Raw genomic sequence first — 13,975 nt, forward strand, 5'->3', positions numbered from 1 at the left:
GGTGACTGAGGAAAGAATTTCTTGGCTCAGAACCAATTTCTTGGCCCAAACCCTCCTTCACCAGGAATCAACATTTGGTTATAGTGGTGTGAATCCTGCTGCCACTAGGTGGCAAGATAGAGGCAAAAATTCCAGGCAGATTTATAAGATTAGGAAGCCTGGTTAGCCGTACTTCAGGCTTTGGAGGTAGGGTGTGGCCAGTCAGGGTGCCACAGGGAAAGAACTTGTGCCCTAGAGTTTATTTCTCTACTACTAATTTTAATTCTACCCCTGGTAATGAAGTTTCTGGTGATGGAGTTTAGAGTATAGAATGTGTCATCTTAAAAGCATGAATCACAGGACTTCCCTGGTAATCCAGTGGTTAAGAATCCCCCTTCCAGTGTGAGGGACGTGGGTTCGATTCCTAGTTGGGCAACTAAGATCCCACGTGCTGTGGGGAAACTAAGCCTGCGCACCGCAGCTACTGAGCCCGTGTGCCACAACAAAGATCCCACTTGCCGCAGCTAAGACCCAACGCAGACAAATAATAAATTAGTTAATTAATTTTTAAAAAAGCATAAATCATAAAATCTTAGTTTTTAGAAACTTTGCAAAGCTCTACCATCAGGGCTTCCCTGGTGGCGCAGTGGTTGAGAGTCCGCCTGCCGATGCAAGGAAAACGGGTTCGTGCCCTGGTCCGGGAAGATACCAGATGCCACGGAGCGACTAGGCCCGTGAGCCGTGGCCGCTGAGTCTGCACGTCTGGAGCCTGTGCTCTGCAACGGGAGACGCCACAACAGTGAGAGGCCCGTGTACCGCAAAAAAAAAAAAAAAAAAAAAAAAAAAAAAGCTCTACCATCAGGTTGGTAAGGCACTGTTATCCCTATTTTTTAAATTTAATTAATTTATTTTTAACATCTTTATTGGAGTATAATTGCTTTACAATGGTGTGTTAGTTTCTGCTTTATAATGAAGTGAATCAGCTATACGTATACATATATCCCCATATCTCCTCCCTCTTGCATCTCCCTCCCATTCTCCCTATCCCACACCGCTAGGTGGTCACAAAGCACTGAGCTGATCTCCCAGTGCTATGCGCTGCTTCCCACTAGCTATTTTACATTTGGTAGTGTATATATGTCCATGCCACTCTCTCACTTTGTCCCAGCTTCCCCTTCCCCTTCCTTGTGTCCTCAAGTCCCCTATGTTCTTCAGAACCTTTTTTTTTTTAAGGTTTCTTATGTATGTGTTAGCATACAATATTTGTTTTTCTTTTTCTGACTTACCTCACTCTGTATGACAGACTCTAGGTCCATCTACCTCACTACAAATAACTCAATTTCGTTTCTTTTTATGGCTGAGTAATATTCCATTGTATATATGTGCCACATCTTTATCCATTCATCTGTCAATGGACACTTAGGTTGCTTCCATATTCTGTAGAGCTGCAGTGAACATTGTGGTACATGACTCTTTGAATTATGGTTTTCTCAGTAGTGGGATTGTTGGGTTGTATGGTAGTTGTAGTTTTAGGTTTTTTTCTTTTTTTAGGTTTTTAAGAGCCTCCATGCTGTTCTCCGTAGTGACTGTATCAATTTACTTTCCCACCAACAGTCCAAGAGGGTTCCCTTTTCTCCACACCCTCTACAGCATTTATTGTTTGTAGATTTTTTGATGATGGCCTTTTTTTTTTTTTTTTTTGGTGGTATGCGGGCCTCTCACTCTTGTGGCCTTTCCCATTGCGGAGCACAGGCTCTGGATGCGCAGACTCAGTGGCCATGGCTTACTGGCCCAGCCTCTCCGCAGCATGTGGGATCCTCCCGGACCGGGGCACGAACCCGCGTCGCCTGCATTGGCAGGCGAACTCTCAACCACTGCGCCACCAGGGAAGCCCGATGATGGCCATTTTAACTGGTGTGAGGTGATACCTCATTGTAGTTTTGATTTGCATTTCTCTAATTAGTGATGTTGAGCATCCTTTCATGTGTTTATTGGCAATCTGTGTATCTTCTTTGCAGAAATTTTGTTTTACGTGAGGACTCCTCTGCGAAGACAGTAAGGTTGGGGTCCCACACCTGTGCCAGGCGTGGGCTCCACTGGGTGCGCGGCAGCCTGGAGTAGCTCTGGATGGGAGCCCACTCAGTGGACCTTTCGCGAGGCTCAGTGGTCCCTCTTCACTGGTCTCCTCAGGTCGTAGTCACGTTTCTTCGACATACACCAACCGAAGTTTCAGTGCGTGTGTGTTATCCCTATTTTATAGATGCACAAATAGATGTCCATAGAAGTTGGTTTTTACAAGATCTCACAGTAAGTCACTGGCTGGTCTTGTTCTTTGAATTACAGTTCTGTGCCAGTTAAGCTATTCTTTTAAGTGCAGTCTATTTATGGGAAAAAGTAGAGACTAGAAGACGTTCTGGATTCTACCTTCTGCTTTTCCATAGTTCTGAATGTACGCCCTGATGCAACCCAAACCTGGCAGGTAGTAATGACCAAAGTTGCCAGTCCTGTGACTATAAGAAAACAACCTTCATTAGATTGTCACTTAAAATGCAAACCTATGAAGTCATAGCAGCTACCACATTGTGACGCTTACAGAATTGTGAAGATTGAGGGAGGAAGCCTATACGTGTGCCTGGCGTATAACCTAGCATAATACCTGAATTTAATAAAATGTTTTTCCCTCTGTAGTTGCCTCTCCCCCCGTGTTTGTCTCTTGTTTTGAAAATATATTAGTTATCTGGGCATATTAATGATTAGTTGGAACCAACATGCTGAAGTCAGGGGAAAAACTTTCTTTTCAAGAGTCCAGGCTTTTAAATTGTCTTCCTTTTCTTTGTCACAGCAATGGACTTTGAAAAAAGTAGTGTTACTGTGGAAACTGAATACATAATGCTTTCCTACTTGTTTTCAGAAGGAGAACAGTCCATAACTATGCTTCTTAATAGTTGCTTTCAAACATTTTAACCACAACCCAGTACAAAACTCTGTGTGTCCATGTACATGTGTATTTGTGTCTGAAATAAAACTTAATCCTTTCTGTGTGTTTATATACCCTGCTATTTTCTATCAGATCCACTAAGGAGATGTGACCACAGTTTAAAAAATCTTCTGCCTTAAAGAAAGATAAGAAAACATTCGTTTTGGGCTTGTTTTTCTGTCTTAACTAAAGACCTTTCAGGTTGGCAAATCCAGGGTCAAGTTCAAAATGAGAAGGTTATACCTCTTAGAACATGTAAGTTTGGATCCTAGACCTTGGTGCTTCCAGTAGTACTTGAGGGGTATTGACATTTCCATTAGCTCACCTCACACTTAGTTGTGCCATAGCCATGATTAAAGGCAGTGAGAACAGAAAGAAAATGCAACGTAGGTACTGTGAATCACAGCCAACATTTCTGCTAAAACTTTTACTCACCCTGTTTTTCTTTCATGGGTCGATTTTAACCTTATTTCTTTCAGTTTTTGGATCAATGGGCTTGTGTTAACTCATATCACCTATCAAACCCACTTGAGACAGCTTAGGAAATTCAGGTGTGAATTGTTGTTTTTTTTTTTAATTTTTTTATTGAAGTGTAGTTGATTTACAATGTTGTGTTAATTTCTGCTATCCAGCAGAATGACTCAGTTATACACATATATACATTGTTTTTTATATTCTTTTCTATTATGGTTTATCCTAGGATATTGAATATAGTTCCCTGTGCTTTAAGGTATAAACTGTTGAATAAAACAGATTGCTGCCTCAGCTGCTGATGGACTAGGGCAGCAGTGTTGACTGGTGCCTTCTTGTTCATACCCTGGGGTGTGTGATCTCATTTGCTCCCCATAGCCCTGTGAGAGAAGAGATGAAATCGTCTTCTTTATTCAAAACCACCATCACCACTGAAAAACAAACAAGCAAATAAAATCCAAGGATTCAAGAGGTTAGCTAGCTTGTTCAAAGTCACATAGCTATAGGGGAGAGTAAAGCTTCAACCAGGTCTGCCTTATTACTAAAAACCTTGATACCAAAACCCTTCAGAATTAAAAATGTTAATGTCAGGAGTACCTTTGTTGTGTATTAAGTACTAATTAAAATACTCTTTGGGAGACAAATTAGTTAAAAGAGTATAGCACAAGAAAGAATTATTCAACTATCGTTGTTTAAAGGTAAATAACCATTCTTCTCAACTTTGTACTTCAGATATTCAAGTTGCCTTCCATTTGGAGGAACGTTGATACTATCCCCATAAATACATTTTTTTTCCTCTGTGCTGCAAACCTGGAAACCTGTGGTAAATGCCCATGTTTTATGGTTTGTTGTATTTCCCGTTTTTGTTCTGAAAAGCCTGTGAGGTAAGGGGACCTGTGGTGATGATATTGTTGGCAACACTAAGATCCGAAAAGATTGTGTGGGAATTTAAATAAGAACTCTGGTCTTCTTTGCCCACTTCTTTGCAGAGGCATTAATCCATGTGGGCAGAGTAATTGAGTGTTTTGGGTAAAGACCCAAGGTTAAAAACGACAGAGGAAGAGGACCTCACATTGCATTTGTTACTTGGGTTTAGAATGTAGCTGTGTCAAGACTGTTTTGTCAGTGTTCAATAAAGTAATCCCATGAGGGAAAGGTTAAAGTTCTGCACTTACCAGCTATTTCACATAGCCAATAACATAGGAATATTTTTTAAGTTGTGATTTTCCTTTCTGCCCCAAGTTTCTTTTTTTTTTTTTGCAGTACGCGGGCCTCTCACTGTTGTGGCCTCTCCCGTTGCAGAGCACAGGCTCCGGGCGTGCAGGCTCAGCGGCCATGGCTCACCGGCCCAGCCGCTCTGCGGCATGTGGGATCCTCCCGGACTGGGGCACGAACCCGTGTCCCCTGAATCGGCAGGCGGACTCTCAACCACTGCACCACCAGGGAAGCCCCCCCAAGTTTCTTTTAAAGTTTTTGCTAAACACTTAAAATTTTGCATGTGACCCAGTGAAACATGCTATGTAAATAAACAGTGGATTAGCCTTGGTTTTTATGTGTGTTTGGTCTCATCCAGCTGAAATTCATGATTCTACAAAAGATTAAAGAAAAAGGACAATTTTGAGAGCATTAATTTTATATACCCATTGAAAAGATGATTAAATAAGAATAAGAATGGATAAAGTGTACTGAGAGTTTCCTGGGTGCTAGGCAGTGTTCAAAGTATTTTACCCATTTCATGTCATGAAATCTTCTCAAAACCCCAGTGAAGGTAGTAACATTATTATTTCAGTTTTTATAGGTGAGGAAACCAAACCACTAATAGTTTAGCTTAATAGTGAGGGTCACAGTTTGATAAGTAGTGGAGCAGGTATAATCTGACTTGAGATCCGGTGCTTTTAATAACTGTTGTATTGCCATCCTGTGTAACAGACATTAAGCTAAGAGTTAATAGAAAATGAGTCCTGACTGTAGTTTTACCATTAATTTACAGTCTGAACTTGTACAAGTCATTTCATCTCTTTTTGCCTATGTCCTCACCTCTAAATTGTGTGATAGTATCTGTTCTACCTACAACTCTACTTTGTGGAGGGAATTAAAGCTGGAGAGGTATAGTGGCCATGGGGAAGGATACATTGTGAAACGAGAGGCAAAGGCAAGGAGGTAAAGACAATAGAAAGTGAAAGAAAGTATATTTTTTAAAAGCTTATATGCAAAAATATTTCAAAATATTGGTTTGATGAGGGAAAAGTAAGTGCAAATACGTAAATTGTCAGGGTAGGCTGTAAGAACTACCTTCATGGGATGATGAGTGGGAGGGGCCAGAAGTAGAGCTCCAGAAGTAGAAGTAGATCTGTCAGAGATCAGAGGACTGAGGTAAAGGGCTCCCCTGTCGTGCTGCTGCCTGCAGAGGGTGGGCCAGACTAGACAGCCTCAAGAGGATCCGGGAAGTTAGGATGAAGCGTAACCACAAGTGGTACATTTGTCTAGTTAAGCAAGTGACCCATGGTAAATGTTGGTGAAGGTTTGAGAACTGGGTAGAGAAGTTCCATAACTATTTAGGTACATATTTGATAATATTGAGGTGTTTTGAGGCAGGCATGAATAATTCAGTCCTTATAAGGGAGAATAATGTGTGTGATGCCCCGAATCAGACGTCACTGTGCTTCCTACACTGTCACCTTTACCTTTTTTCTTTTACTCTCATTTCCACAATGACCTCAGCAGGTCATTACTGAGACTTGTCTAGCTAATTATGTGATTTTTTTTTTTTTTCGCGGTACGCGGGCCTCTCACTGCTGTGGCCTCTCCCGTTGCGGAGCACAGGCTCCGGATGCGCAGGCTTAGCGGCCATGGCTCATGGGATCACGGCTCATGGATCCTGTGGCATGTGGGATCTTCCCGGACTGGGGCATGAACCCGTGTCCCATGCATCGGCAGGCGGACTCTCAACCACTGCGCCACCAGGGCCTAATTATGTGATTTTTATATTATATTTGTGTTTTTAAGCTTTGAGCAGAGTGTGAACTGCTTTCAGGACTCATTTCTCAGGAATCTAGTAAGTAAGGAATAATAATGTGTGTATCCATTCCAGGCATATTCATGCATCTCTAAACAGTATGGTTTTCTGGAGAGCACCATGGTAGGGAGAAAGGTCAGGCATCCCCTAGTCAGGAGAAGCCACTTGTCCCTCATTTAGTGACTCTTCCTGTGTAGTTATTAAACTGCAGGACCCTCTGTATTAGTCAGGAGTCTTTAGAAAGACAGGACTAATAGGTTGTGTGTATACATATATATATTATAAGGAATTGGCTCATGTGTTTATGGAGGCTGACAAGTCCAAGTCTGCGGTGTCGGTTGGCAGTCTTGAGACCCAGAAGAGCTGGTGGTGCAGCTCCAGTCCAAAGGCCAACAGGCAGAGACCCAGGAGAGCCAGTGGTGCAGATGGAGTCCATAGGCAGTCTGCTGAAGAATTCTCTTTTGCTCAGGGAGGCCAGTCTTTTTGTTCTATTCGGGCTGTCAGCTGATTGGATGAGGCCCACCCACATTATGGAAATCAGTCTGCTTACTCACAGTTCACTGGTTTAAATGTTTATGTTGTCCAAAACACCCTCCAAGTTGATGCATAGTGTTAATACCTCCCCCTCACACCCCGCCATGGGACATGCTAAAGCAAGGCCTCCTTAGAGGATATTGGGAGCCCTCACCACCCCTTGGGAGCCAGATGTTCATCCTATCCCATTCTCAAAACTTCTCTCAAATGCAAACAATTTTAACTAAACACACTAGGAAGAAATCTTATAACCTTTCTGAATCAAATTAATGGATAAGAAAGCACTTAAAAAATTGTGAAGCAGTTTACAAATGCACGGAATTTAGGGATGTGGTGAGTGAAGAGGGTGTGGGTAGAGTTTAGCATAATTGGGTGGATTGCCACCTGTCGTGAGGATTATAGGTTGGCAAGAGAACAATAAACCTTTCTTTTTGTGACTGGACTGCACATAATCATACCCAGTGCAGTGAGGCCTTCTTAGAACCTTCTCTTAGGTTTACAGTAAAATCCCATCTTCATTCTATGGGAGGATGGCTTGGGTGGGACCTGGGAATTCTTGTTCTGCTACCCAGCTATTGAATTCTCACCAACTCTCACTGCTGCTGGTTCTCCAGAGGACTCCTTGTGGTGCTATGTGACCCATGGGTTGAACAACTGAATAGATGAAAAATATTATTTGTTTACATAGCAGCTATCTTTTGAGCCATATTATCTCATATAAACCTTGGGAGAAAATAATAAAATGGACAGGGTGATTTTGTTGCTGTTCATACCGACAGAGTAACCACAATTTTACTTTCTCTAGTCAGTATAGGGCAGCATTTTGCACATTGTTGCTTAATAAATATTTTGTTTGAAAGAAATCTTATTCTATTTCTGTATTCATCCTCTTTTCTCTTACCTCTGATTTTTCCACAGCTCACCTTTGAGTCTCCACTGTATAAAGAATGCTGTATTATTTTTTAGGAGAAGCTAAGTAAATAGAATTAGATCTCCTTCAGGAATTTTTAAATGAAACTAATTTATCTCAATATCATAGTGGAAATATTTAATACTAAATACTATATACCTTAATACTTTTTAAAGTGGAATACTTTTTTTATAACTTAAACTTTTCATTTTATTTTAGAGAATAAGCCTTTCTTTAGTTTAACTTGCAGCAATGGTGGTGTTTCTATTTTTCCAGTGAACTCTTAACAACAAAATGTTCATTAATTAAAAATAGCTGCCCAGTACAGGAAACAGCTCATATAGCAGCTTCTGACACTGTTCTAAAAACAGACCTGAGCTGCTTGTGTGCTGAATAAGAATGAGCACTGAAAACTTGTGAACAAACTCAGGTAAAAGCATGCTTTGTTTTAAGAAGGATCTGTGTGCCTTCACATTAATGTTTTTCTGATTATAAGAGTCATTTGTTCTTACTGTTAAAAGACAGCAACAGCAACAAATGTTATAGTGGTATATTATGTAGAAAGTGGAATTCCCACCCAGATTATGGTGTCTGTTTAGCCTGGTGGCTTCTAACAGATTCTTTTCTATGCATATACAACAGTATATACTTACTTTAAAAGTGGAATTATATGTTTTTTTCAACTTGGTTTTTCACTTATATTAGAAATTTCCCACATCGAATCTTTTAAAATCCTCTTCCTTTATTTTATTTATTATCTCTTTTAAGGCAGCATAGTGTTTCACTTTATAGCTGTACTACAATTTGTTTAAACCAGTTCCCTATTAATAGGCTTATGAGTTGATATTCTTTTAATTTTTTTTCTTTGAAAGTTATTGTTTTTAGGGCAGATGCACTTGTAATTGAACAAATTTACCAAATGTAATTTGTTGATAGTGTAACATATTGAGAGTTTACTATGTGCCTAGAACTCTTCTAAGCACTGTTCTGTGAAAATTAGAAGAATAATGCTACCATCTTATGAGGGATTTACTATTATTGTCCCTATTCTCAAGATGCAGAAAGCCTCCAGGCTCCCTATATGCCATCATGGTCATCCATAGGATGGACTGAAAGAGGGGTGATGGCTCAGACATTTAGGGCTCTTTAAATCCAAAGGAGCTAAGCAGATGGGTAGCAACTGCATCAACACAAGAGAAAGCAGAGCTTACAAATTCTTATTGGAGTTTCAGATGTTAAAAATCTTTGCTGGTTGCCATAACAACAGGCTTTGGAAGACCTGCCATCTTCACTCTTGTGACTGTGCCTTGAGGATTCCCTGGCTGTTACCACAGATTGTTTGGTGTCTGTGTATCCCCTGCTGACTTCCAAATTCCTATTGTGAATTTATCTGATACACAGGGCCTTCCTCAGTTTTGTCTGTACCCCTGGTATGCCTTGCTAAGATCTCCTTCCCTGGTCAGTCCTCCCTGATGGCCTGTGTAGGTGCTTATTGTTTTCTACTGAAAATGGAAGCTGTTAAGTTTTTGTTATTATTAGTGGCTTAGACTCTAAGATCTGTCTGTAAGATAGCCTCTAAAAAAAGTTTCCTGAGACTTAGAAGGTATGTTTCATTTGCTTAAATGATGGTTAAATTGATCTTAGGTATAATATATATATTTTTTAAATTGAAATATAGTTGATTTACAATGTGTTATTTTAAGGTGTACAGCGAAGTGATTCAGTTATACATATATATATATACACACACATATATATATATATATGTTCTTTTTCAGATTCATTTCCCTTATAGGTTATTACAAAATATTGAGTATAGTTCCCTGTGCCATATAGTAAGTCCTTGTTGGTTATCTATTTTATATATAGTAGTGTGCATATGTTAATCCCAAACTCCTAATTTATCATCTCCCCCCTTTCTCCTTTGGTAACCATAAGTTTGTTTTCTATGTCTGTGGGTCTATTTCTGTTTTGTATATAAGTTCACTTGTATCTTTTTCTTTTTTTTTCTTTTTAAATTCTTCATATAAATGATACCATATGATATTTGTCTTTGTCTGGCTTATTTCACTTAGTATGATAATCTCTAGATCTATCCATGCTGGACATTAAATTTTTAGAACAAAAAGTTTCCATTACATTTCTTCATAATTATCTAGTCTATCATGACTAGAGAGAAGTGAAGTTTAAAATACCACTAAAAGGGACCTGTGTTTCGGTTATTTATTGTAGTACAATAAACCACTCCAAAGCTTGTTAGTAGCTTAAAGCAGCAGTTTGTTATTTTGTGGTTCAGTGGGTTGACCAGGCAGTTCTGTTTTCATGTCCTGTCAGCTGGTTGCTAGAAAGGCTGTGATCCTCTGAGGTTTGGATAGGAGCTCAGCTAGGACCCAGTGGCTGCTTAGGTCACCTGAGGTGTCTGGGTTCCAAAATGGAAAAAATAGATGCTGCCCAACCAAATAAGGTCTGGGCCCAGAATTGGTACTGCATCATTTCTGTCCTATTCTAATCGTCTAAGCAGTAATAGGCTCAGCCCAGAGTCAATGTGGGAAGGGACTCTACAAGGACATGAGTACCTAGAAGTGTGTACACAAAATTTTAGAACCACTGGTCTAAAGGAAAAAGTCTATGAGGAACCTAAAATCTTTATGAGGGGTCAACAAAGGGTTGTACAGCCACATCCTCAAGGCCACATTTTACTGGCAATGCAGGATTTGATCTTTGCCCTGAGCCATTCCTCCCTCCCTCCCTTCCACAAGACCCCAGTTGTGTTTTTTTTAAGATTATTTATTTATTTATTTTATTTTTATATTTTTGGCTGAATCGGGTCTTTTTGGCTGCATTGGTGTTGTGGAACACGGGATCTTCGTTGAGGCATACGGGATCTTTTGTTGCGGTACACGGGTTCTATAGTTGAGCCTTGCGAGCTCAGTAGTTGTGGTGCGCTGGCTCAGTTGCCCCACGGCATGTGGGATCTTAGGGATCCCACATGTGGGACCAGGGATCGAACCCATGTGCCCTGCATTGTAAGGCAGATCCTTTACCACTGGACCACCAGGAAAGTCCCAAGAGCCCACTTTTTTTATTTGATCATTTCTTGCATATGAAGTACTCCTCGATGACATCCTTGGCCTGAGACTGTTTGCCATAGTCCCTAACCACCACACAACCAACCACTTTACAGGGTTTTCCCTGTCAATTTTACAGAGACCTACTCATTCCCCTAGTTTCTTGTTGTCATCAACCTCAATCAGGTTGATTTGGTGCTCAGCGCAAAGGGCCTCCACCAACTTGACTTACATAGGCTCATCACAGTTGGATTCAAACACACAAAGATGGGCTTGGAGCTTGTCTAAGGCTTTGGCAGCTTCACGAATTCCACATGCTAGGCCATCGTGGATGAGGGCCGTCTTAAGCACCTCTTGCAGAGCAGTATTAACATCCATTATACCTCTGGCAGCAGTGCTTTTTTCGGCTATGGTGGTGGCTATGGCAGTGGCTTACGGGTGGAGCTGAATCTTGAATGCACCCGAGCCTCCACCTCCGCGGGACTCTGCTACAGCAGGGAAAGAGCTACCTGGAGCCATTTCTTACTTTGAGCTTATTTTTTGCTAAGATGCTGAAATGAGCAATGGTTTTATTTTTGAACCGGTCAAATCTGACCCCTTTATATTTCCTCTAAATTCTGTTTGAAAAGGAACCAAACAGTGCCTTTTTTAGTTCATCTCACTATATAGGCAGTTAAAATGAATCAGTTGATACTTTCAACTTTCTTCCTTGAATTTTCCTTAGTCAGATCATTGAGTTCATTAGGTACCATTTCCACCTTCCACATCACTGCATGCAATGTTTTGCTAATTGTTCTCATAGTACATAACTTGGGTCCCTTTTCTTCAGGCACTGATACACTTCTTCACCTTTTTCAAATCTTTATTAGCAATCTCCTCAAAACTCTTCCAGCTTCCACCCACCACGTGGATCCAAAGCCAGTACATATTTTAGGTTTTTGTTGCAGCAGAACCCCACTTTTGGTACCAAATTTTGTTTCAGTTATCTATTGCTGCGTAACAAATCACCTCCAAATTTAGTGGCTTAAAACAACAATGGTGTTTTTGCTCACGATTTTGGGATTTGGTAGGGTTTGATAAGGACAGCTCACCGTATCTCACAGTCTGTGTGCTGTCAGCTGAGACAACTTGATTAGGGCTGTAGGATTTATTTTCAAGATAGCTCATTTTCATGCCTGGCAAGTAGGTGCTGTCAGCTGGGTATTTCTTCTTTTCCATGTGGGCTTTTCTCATTTCATGTGGCTGTTTGGACCTGCTCACAGCATGGCAGTTGGACTCCAAAAAGAAGGAGGCAGAAGTTGCCAGGCCTCTTAAAGATTTAGCCCAGGATTGGCACAATGTCATTTCTGCCCTTTTTCCTTTGGACAGTCATAGGCCCAATCCAGAATCAAGGAGGTGGCAAAATAGACCCCACCTCTTGGTGGGAGTAGTGACAGAGAGTATGTGGCTGTCATGAGTCCACTCTACTCTGTTAGGGGTTTTTTTTTTTTTGACAGTATTGAAAAGGCACTCTTGGCTCAAGTTAGAGATGGTGAAAAATAATTGTTTATTATTTGAAGTAAAGTCGTGAGCTCTGGAAGGTTAAAAGAAAACTTTTATATATAAAGAGCATTTCAATATCTGTGAAAAGTTTAAATGGTATATTTTACTGGTGGACAAAAGTCATTTTTGGGGGGTAGAATTAATTTTTAAATTCCTTCTCATCCGCAGGGAGATCAGCTTGGTGCTTTGTGATCACCTAGAGGGGTGAGATAGGGAGGGTGGGAGGGAGATGCAAGAGGGAGGGGATATGGGGATATATGTATACATATAGCTTATTCACTTTGTTATACAGCAGAAACTAACACACCATTGTAAAGCAATTATGCTCCAATAATGATGTTTAAAAAAAAATTCCTTCTCATCAGAATAATACTTTTTTTTTTCATTTAACAAATGTTTATTAATTATGAACTCTGTGCCAGGCACTGCACTAAGCATTGGGTAGCCAATATTTATTTATTTATTTACTCTTAAGCACCTCTGGTATCAAGATTTGTATGCGACAGGGATGTCTGAATGCACTTATGTATCTTATTTGGTCTTAACACTGACCTGTTTATTTTTAGTAAAGGTTGCCTTCTGTGTCACCACATGTATAGAAATAGTCCCCTTCCAAAGATTCCCCTTCTTGAAATAGGGACAAAATGCTGTTTAAGAGTTGTGTGCAATGAAAGGGGGACTCTGGATGCTTTGTTGAAGTGATTGTGGTAAAGCAGAGGGTGAATAATGGGATGAAAGGATCCCAAGGTTTTCTATCATTTGGAACTTTTGCGTGCAGCTCTTTCCAGATTGGCAAGAGAGAACAAAACAGACGATGGTTGCCCAAGCTTTTGCTTATTCACCCAAATCATCTATTAGGTAAGGTCATACAGGCTAGTAAATGACTTCCTGAATTTGTTAAGCACTTACATTAGTAAATTTTTCGCTATCCAATTTGAAGCTCTTAAAATCAAATTAATGCTCTATTACAATAGTGATTCAAAAGAGTTTAAATACATCTTGTAGCTTTAAAATTCATATAATCTGACTGGTATTAAATCTTTGACCTTTAACTTTAGTTCCTTTTTTAGCTTTGATTTCATGCTTTGGGGTTTCGTTATATGTTATCTTGATAGCACTGATAAGTTGTTAAATATTGAAATAATTTGAGCATGTTTTCTTTAATTTGATTGTTTATAAAAATGTTTGGGGCAACATTGGTTTCCCTCACTTGCTTTTAGTTTTACTCTTCCACAGTAGTTGTCAAGTGTGACTAATAATTTGCTTCCTCTTTCTGTCTCTCCTTCGTTCTTCTTTTTATGTTTTTCTTCTTTATTCTCCTACTACCCTATGAAGTCTGGTGCAATGATATATTCAGGAATGAGATAATGGGTGGTGTGGATGAGATGATTTTTATACATGTATTTATGATTCTGTATGAGGGATCCTTCTAGCTTCTTCTTCTTTTTTTTAATTTTTTTTCCAGCCCAGAAGGTCCA

General features: G+C 40.1%; 1 protein-coding gene and 1 pseudogene across 2 annotated transcripts in view; one reads left to right on the plus strand and one right to left on the minus strand.

The window, feature by feature from the left end:
- Positions 1-8,257: 8,257 nt before the first annotated feature.
- The window catches only part of FGD4 (FYVE, RhoGEF and PH domain containing 4), a 140,799-nt gene continuing 135,081 nt past the window's right edge, over positions 8,258-13,975 (plus strand). The window contains exon 1 of the mRNA XM_082665695.1: positions 8,258-8,317. The gene's annotated coding sequence lies outside the window, so the exon portion shown is untranslated. The remainder of the gene's footprint in view (positions 8,318-13,975) is intronic.
- LOC309829640 (small ribosomal subunit protein eS12-like) lies at positions 10,978-11,342 on the minus strand (annotated as a pseudogene). The gene has a single exon. The product of its transcript is annotated as a small ribosomal subunit protein eS12-like (transcript).

This window comes from Grampus griseus (assembly GCF_964374135.1).
Source record: "Grampus griseus genome assembly, chromosome: 11".
NCBI lineage: Eukaryota > Metazoa > Chordata > Mammalia > Artiodactyla > Delphinidae > Grampus > Grampus griseus.